Here is an 8,115-nt window from a genome sequence, read left to right on the forward strand (position 1 = left end):
ACTTTGGCACCCACTATTCAATTACATATAAGGAGAGATTCCAAAAGTTTATGCTTCTCTCCCCACTGCACAGATCTCAGGGTATGGCCAAATAATGTCGCCGGCTGATCAACCGTACCCTGCTCCTATGCTATTAAGAGCAGTGTGAAGTACAGATGCTAGCACATGGAGATCCGGTTTGGTGTATTAGTCAAGAGCAGAGGTCATTTCGGGGGGGATCACAGTTCCCCCGGGTGAGGTACGGGGGGGTGGGGCACATGACGAAGCCCCGCCCCCTGCTTCCGGCTGCCCCGCTTCCGGCCCTCATTCAGCCAGGAGGAGGCAGGAGAAGAGGGAGGGTAAGTTGCTTTCTCCCTGCCTCTCCCCACCCCTGCCTGCCTGGGGCCAGGGAGGGCCTTTGCAGGGCTTCCTTGCACTCCCGCCGGCCTTGCAGGTCCACCGCCGGGCCCCTCATGGGGCTTGGCAGTGGAGCTGCAAGGCCGGCGGCGTCAGCCGGGACCGTTGGGGGCGGGGTGTGTGGCCTTATGACACACTTCCGTTGGGGGCGGGGTGTGTGGCATATGCTAATGAGTTATGCTAATGAGTTCCCTAGCTCTTTTTCTACGAAATGACCCCTGGTCAAGAGCAATGGACTCTAATCTGGAGAACAGAGTTCAATTCCTCGCTCCTCCACATGAAGCCAGCTGGGTGACCTTGGGTCAGTTGCAGTTCGTCCAGAGCTCTCTCAGTCCCTCAAAACAAGTCTAGCTCGCCACTAGCATAATGCTAAGAGCTAGAATTTGCAGCTGCCAGACAATCTTAGGATCTCCTGGCTATTGTACACGCAATACCATACAATAATTATTAACTAATTATGCTAGCACATGGTCACCTTTATTGCCATGCGCTGTCAAGTTTCACCGGCTGATTTCCGCCCATCAGCCAAAATCCAAAGCAAAGACTGATAATTAGCCATATTGCCTGGAAGTGCTGGATTATTTGGCCCCCGGACTGAAACTTGGCATTCACACTTATTAGAAAACGAATCATCTAACGCTAGGACTCGCCCAGTGATTCCACCGGCATTATTCAGCGCTCGCCTCTACGCTTCTAAGGAATCACAGCTACCTGGAAACGTGCTGCCCACAGAAAGGCTAAGAGAGAAATGAGAAGGGGCCACGGAGAACTACGAACCGCAGCAAGACACCAATAAAACATCTTAGAAGGGAAGAGATTTCTCTTTTGAAAGAAAAGCGGTGCCAGGGCCGGTGTAAAGGAAAGGGATGACTCTGCAGTGCCACCTGGTGGTGTCCACTGGCATCTGCTTCAACACCCTGTTGGAACGGCTCCCATTTTGCTAACTTCACACAGGGAAGAACTGAACAGCTCCTGGAAATCTTGCACAGGGGGGGACGGGCGCAGGAGCAGTGGTGTCTTGGCCAGGTGTGCTGCTTGAAGCTGCTGCCTTCCTCGGCGGTTGCCTCCTGGTTCCACCGGGTATCTTTTTTTTCTTGGTTTTTAAAATGTTTATTAAGATCAAGTATAACTTATAACATGTACAATAACTGCAAAACAGTGTACAAAAGTCCCGAGAATCCAAAATTACAAACCAGCCAGTTAATCACCAACAAAGTTTTCAACATACATCAACAGTTATAACATAATAACATAATAATTTAGTATCAGATCCGTTCCCATACATAAAAACGACTTTTGAACTATAAATCCCACTGAATGGAGTCAGGTTTAGCCAGTTTGGTGTAGTGGTTAGGTGGGCGGACTCTAATCTGGGAGAACTGGGTTTGATTCCCCACTCCTCCACTTGCACCTGGCTTGGTGACCTTGGGCAAGCCACAGTTCTGTCAGAGCTGTTCTTGAAAGAGCAGTTCTCTCAGAGCTCTCTCGGCCCTGCCTACCTCCCAGGGTGTCTGTTGTGGGGAGGGGAAGGGAAAGGAGTTTGTAAGCCGCTCTGAGACTCCCTCAGGTAGTGAAGGGCAATGTTCCCTCTAAGCTGTGAAGTCTCATGAGCAAAAATTCTACTTTGTGAGCTGCTGGCATTAAAGTTGTGAGCGAGCCATTTGGCACCTGCATAAAATAGTTCACTCTGGAGCCATCCTTCCTGAGCTAAGACAAAAATGTGTGAGCCAGAGGCTAAAAAACTGTGAGCTAGCTCACACTAACTCAGCTTAGAGGGAACACTGGTGAACACCCCACGGCCACCCACACGTGTCCAGCAGAGTTTCCTGAATCCTCAGGAGATGGATTTTTACAAGACCTATCGGGCATTTGCAGCTTGCTAGACGATGTCTAAAGCCACCCAGGGGAACAAGGAACACTCGCTGCTCCAGCCTGGGGGTGCCATGGGGCAGAGATGGCAGGGGTCCCTTCCCTCAATTCCACTGCCTCCCCTTGCTGGAGAACAGACTATGTGCAGAAGGATTCATCTATCTAGAGAGGCTTCCGAACCTTCATTCTATTTTCCGTTGTACACACACGAAGCCAGTTTGGTGTAGTGGTTAAGAGTGCCGGACTCTAATCTGGAGAACCGGGTTTGATTCACCACTTCTCCACATGCAGCCAGCTGGGTGACCTTGGGTCAGTCACAAGTTCTCTCAAGGGCAGTCCTCAAAAGAGGTCTCTCAGCCCCACCTACCTCACAGGGTGTCTGTTGTGGGGAGGGGAAGGGAAAGGAGTTTGTAAGCTGCTCTGAGACTCTGAGTGAAGGGCGGGGTATAAATCCAATCTCCTCTTCCTCCTCCTCCTGACCCTTTGTCCATCAGTCAGTATTGACTACTCAGACTGGCAGCGGCTCTCCGGGGTCTCAGGCAGAGGTCTTTCTCATCACCTACTGCCTGATCCTTTTAACTGGAGATGCTAGGGTTCGAACCTGGGACCTTCTGCACGCGAAGCAGATGCTCTGCCACTGAGCCACAGCCCTTCCCAGGGAAAAAGGACACCTGACATCCTTCTCCTCTCCGCCATCTTATCCTCACAACAACCCTGTGAGGTAGGTTAGGCTGAGAGCATGTGACTGGCCCAGCGAGCTTCCACGGCACGAGTGGGAATTCGAACCTGATCTCCCAGATCCTTCTCCAACACTCTTAGCCACTACACCACACTGGTTATCTGTTTTGGAGTTCCAAATTATCCGGTCTTGTTTCCAACGTGGAACCGGCGCATTCAGAATCTCTGTCGTTACATTTTTTTTATATAAGGCTCCCAGAGGGCTGTATCCAGAGCTCTTTTTGTAGAAAAAGCCCAGCAGGAACTCATTAGCATAATAGGCCACACCCAGCAGCAGAAACTCATTAGCACATTAGGCCACACCCCTGACAGCATAGCTCATTAGCATAATAGGCCATACCCCCATGCGTTCCCTTGGCTTGCCCGGGCACCGCATGGATAGGCCAGGGAAGGCACGGGGAGGCAGGGCCCCCCTTGGCCCACCCGCCTCGGAGTTGCTGGGGGGGGTGTCGCTCTCCAGGCCTTCCCTCTGTAGCCACGCATGCGCAGAGGTTTTGGCTGTAGTGGGCGTGGCCAGCTCTGAAGCCAGCCGGAACTCCGTTCCTGTGCGTTCCTGCCCAAAAATAGCCCTGGCTGTATCTATGCAGTTTCCTGTCTCATTCAGCTTCTCCCCATGTGACTGGGGCACCACCCTGAGCAATAGCAAAACCACTGCAAAAAACAGCTGGGATAGGTTCCGTTGCGTCCCGATGCTTTTTGTGCGGTGTGGGAAAGGCATCCTCCCCAAAGAGTCTCAATGCAGTCGACTGTACGATCACATCAAGGTGGCCATGAAGATAAAAATATTAAATGGATATAAACATTGGCTCACAACACGCAACTTTCACTCGCCTAGCAGAGTTGGGTTGCCTTCGCTTTGGGGCTAGGACCGATGCTCCCTCTAAGCGGTGGAGTCCTGTGAGCAAAAATTCTACCTTGTGAGCTACTGGCGTTAAAGCTGCGAGCGAGCGATTTGGCGACTGCATAAATCAGTTTGCTCTGGAGCCCCTCTCCCTGAGCTAAGACAAGAACGTGTGAGCCGGAGGCTAGAAAACTGTGAGCTAGCTCACACTAACTCAGCTTAGAGGGAACACTGGAGATCAGCCTTTTCGGAACGCCTCTATGACACAGCTCCATTTTCTTTTCTGCTTCTTTGGGTCTGGCCATAGGAGGAACTGCAGAGACTCGCCGGAAGAAAAGCGACCGTGCCCAGACGGCTGCAGGAGCCGGAAGCCCAGTGGCAGCTCCGGATGAAGTTTCTCGAGCAAGCCAAGAGTTACATCGGCGTGCCCTATGCCAAGAAATACCACCAGCCTGGCAGTAAGGAGCTCCTTCGGCTGATTCAAATCCCTACCTTGCAAGGTTGTTGTGAAGCTTAAATGGAGGAGGGGGAAACCATGTATGCATAGAATCGTAGCGTTGGAAGGGACCTCCAGGGTTATTTCATCCAACCCCCTCCACGATGCAGGAAATGCGTAAATTCCTCCCCCCCACACCCCCAGTGATCCCTACTCCATGCCCAGAATATGACCAAAAAACCTCCAGGATCTCCAGCCAAACTGGCCTGGAGAAAAATTGCTTCCAGACCCTAAAGTGGTGATCGGCATTTCCCTGGGCATGAAAGAAAGGGCCACGAGAACTAAGCCCTGATACAACCCTTCCTGCCCTCCCTCTCATGAGCTGCCTAAATTCACAGAATCTGCATTGCTGTCAGATGGCCATCGAGCCTCTGTTGGAAAACCTCCAAAGTAGGAGAGCCCACCACCTCCCGAGGAAGCCTGTTCCACTGAGGAACTGGTCTAATTCTCAGGAGGTTCTTCCTAATGTTTAGCCAAAAACTCTTCTGATCTAATTTCAACCCATTGGTTCTGGTCCGACCTTCTGGGGCAACAGAAAACAACTCCACACCATCCTCTATATTTTTTAAAAGGAAAGGTTTAGAGAAACCCATGGAAGAAAAGTCTCATTGACGGCCAATAGGCATGGTAGCTAAATGGAACCTCCATGCTCAGAGGCAGTGTACCTCTGAACGTGAGGTGCTTGGAGACAGCCATTAGGTCCTACCGGAGAGGGATCTGGCAGGAGTAGATGGACCTTTGGTCTGACCCGGATGGACAGTTCCAACGGTCTTGCCTTCTTAGCCCGGACTGCTGAACAGAACTTCCACGTGCAGATGCAGTATACCCCGGAGTACCCACCTTTCATCAGCCTTCATGCCGACTGTGAAATCCCAGAGGATTCTAAAGACCAGCCCTTGATGGAGAGACAACCAAGGCTGGACTAGTTGGACCCTGGTCCTGATCCATCTGGGCAGCTCCCCCTGGCCCTTACGACACCCTTCTTTGTTCCCGGGGCTCCTTCTTGCCATGGACACTTTTGCCGAGGTTGTCGTGTTGGCCGTTCCCCTCCCAATCTCTCGCTGACGCTCCCTTTGCTTCATTCTGCAGCTCCGGAGTCTGAATCCCTGCTCTTCCTGGATTGTTGTGGCCTCATCCGGCGGGTGTTACGGGACTTAACAGAAGAGTTTGGCTTCTATATCGGTCCGGGAAACCAGGCATACCAGTATGACACCCTTCCCATTACACTCCCCGGCGAGGAACACCTGAAGCCCGGAGACCTCATCTTCATTTCGGGAACTTACTTTGATACACAACGTAAATGTTCGCCAAATCCCACCCACCCCACTGTCCGTCTGCTCATCTGCCTGCCTCTTTAGACACAGTCTCCTTCCTCTTCCCCTTCGTCCATCCGTGTGCATCTATAGTTTAATCTTTTTAATGCTTTTTGTGCTTTTGGTCTGTGGGTTTTTATTGACTGGGTTTTTAATGGATTGTTGCTTTTAATGCTTTTGGGTTTTTTACGGTTTTCATCTCGCTTTATTTTGTGACCCGCCTCAAACGGGCAAATAAAATAAATCTGTTGTGGGGGCTGTAATAAGTTAGGGGTCAATCCCATTAGGGACACATCGAATCGTTTATTGCCAGACAAATACAGTATTCTCCTAGCTTCCCTGTGGTCCATCTAGTTGAGCATTCTGTCTCACGCAGTGGCCAGCCAATTCCTCTGGAAGGTCAACACCATGGCATGGAGGCCGAGGCCTTCCCCTGATGTTGCTTCCTGGCTCTGAGATTCAGAGGCTTAGTGCCTCTGAATGTGGAGGTTCCCTTCAGTCAGGGGTTACATTTCGTAGAAAAAGAGGTGCAGGAGTTCATTAGCATAACTTACTAGCATAACTTATTTGCATGTGCCACACCCCCTGACATCATCGGAAGTGTGTCAGAAGGCAACACCCACTACTCAGGCTCCACCGGACTGTTTTGGATTGCTAGCTGTGGGAGGGGGGGCGTGCAGATCTGCCCTCACAGAGGAGGGAGAGCTTGTACCTGAATAAAACTTGGTCTTAAAGGTGCCAATGGACTGTTTTGGGCTGGGGGCGTCATCGGGGGCTGTGCAGCTTACCTGGCTGCTTCTTGCTCTGACTGAGGGCTGCTGGGAGCAGGGGGCGGGGCTTGTTGCATGTGCCCGCCCCCTGGGCTCTTTACTGCCGGAGCTCCGCTCCTGTGCACTCCTGCAGGAAATGACCCCTGCCTTCAGTCACCACGGCTAGCAGCCACTGATAGACATATCTGCCGTCTATCTATCTAATCCCCACTTAAAGCTGTTGATTCCTGTGGCCATCACTAGATCCTCTGGCAGCAAATCCCACACTTTAATCACTCTCTGCATAAAGTAGTATTTCCTTTTGTCCAACCTGAACCTACTGCCCATCAGCTTCACCGGACGCCCTCGAGTTCTAGTCTTTTGGGAGAGGGAGAAAAATGGCTCTTTGTCCACAAAACTCTTTCCACCCCATGCCTGATTTTATAAACCTCGATCATGTTCCCCCTTAGTCGTCCCGGGCTCTTCAGCCTTTCCTCCTAGGGGAGGGGCTCCCACCCCCCCGAACCATCCCGGTTGCCCTCCTCTGCACTTTTCTCAGCATCCTTTCCTCATTGCAGGGACGCGGCAAGCCCATGACATCGTCCACGTGGAGATCTGGCTGGGAGAAGAGGAAAGCAGCCTTGGAGCCCGGTGGAAAGGGGGCAAAGTCCAGGTCTTTGATTCCTACCAGTTCGTCTCGACGACCTACGGAAGCATGGAGTACCACTTCAAGTCGATTGAAACATGGCTGCAAGGGATTTGTGTCAGGCAAGTGCTGGGGAAGGAGGGATCCTCAACGGGGTGTCCTTTCACAGTCCCCTAGTGCCGTCCCGCATGTATGGTATCCCACACAAGCACAGTGCCGCAACCAATCTCGGCCTCATCCTCCCAGACCCTGCCGAAACCTCCGTGCAGGTGTTCCCAAAAGGCAAAGGTAAAAGGTAAAGGTTTCCCTTGCTCGAAAGACCATCGAATTTGACTCTAGGGGGCGGTGCTTATCTCCAAGCCGAAGAGCTGGCGCTGTCCGAAGACATTTTCCGTGGTCATGTGGCCGGCATGACTAAATGCTGAGGCGCACCGAACACTATTACCTTCCCACCGAAGCGGTAGCTATTAATCTACTTGCAATGTCTTGCTTTCAAACGGCTAGGTTGGCAGGAGCCGGGGCCAGAGACGGGAGCTCACTCTGTCACGCGGCACTCGGGTCTCGAACTGCCGAACTACAGACCCTCCGGTCTGCAGCTCAGCGTCTTAACCTCTGAGCCACTGCAGCCCTTCAAAAAAGGCAAAAGTAGATCTTAATTTCTTCCCCGGTTCGTGAGTTCCACATTAACTGGCATTCCAAATGGCCCTTGAGTTTAGGGAAACTAGCATGTCAGGCAGAAGGACCGTAGCCTTCCATGCTAGATTTCTAACTGTAGAGAATCTTTTTTATAGAACAGTATTCCGTCACGTGAGCCCTCCCCCATTTGGAGTCTCAAGGGGTGCAACCAGGGGTCATTTCCTGCAGGAGCGCACAGGAGCGGAGCCCAGGGGGCGGGCACATGCAACAAACCCCACCCCTTGCTCCCAGCAGCCCTCAGAGCAAGAAGCAGCCAGGTAAATTGCAGAGCCCCCCGCCTGGCCCAAAACAGTCCAGTGGCACCTTTAAGACCAAGTTTTATTCAGGCACAAGCTCTCCCTCCTCTGCGAGGACAGATCTGCACGTCCTCT

General features: G+C 52.1%; 1 non-coding gene across 1 annotated transcript; it reads right to left on the reverse strand.

Annotated features, from left to right (window-relative positions):
- Positions 1 to 2,845: 2,845 nt before the first annotated feature.
- TRNAA-CGC lies at positions 2,846 to 2,917 on the reverse strand. The gene has a single exon. It is a non-coding gene; the product is annotated as a tRNA-Ala (tRNA).
- Positions 2,918 to 8,115: the final 5,198 nt, after the last annotated feature.

This window comes from Gekko japonicus, unplaced genomic scaffold, assembly GCF_001447785.1.
Source record: "Gekko japonicus isolate JY-2015 unplaced genomic scaffold, Gekko_japonicus_V1.1 scaffold76, whole genome shotgun sequence".
Taxonomy (NCBI): domain Eukaryota; kingdom Metazoa; phylum Chordata; class Lepidosauria; order Squamata; family Gekkonidae; genus Gekko; species Gekko japonicus.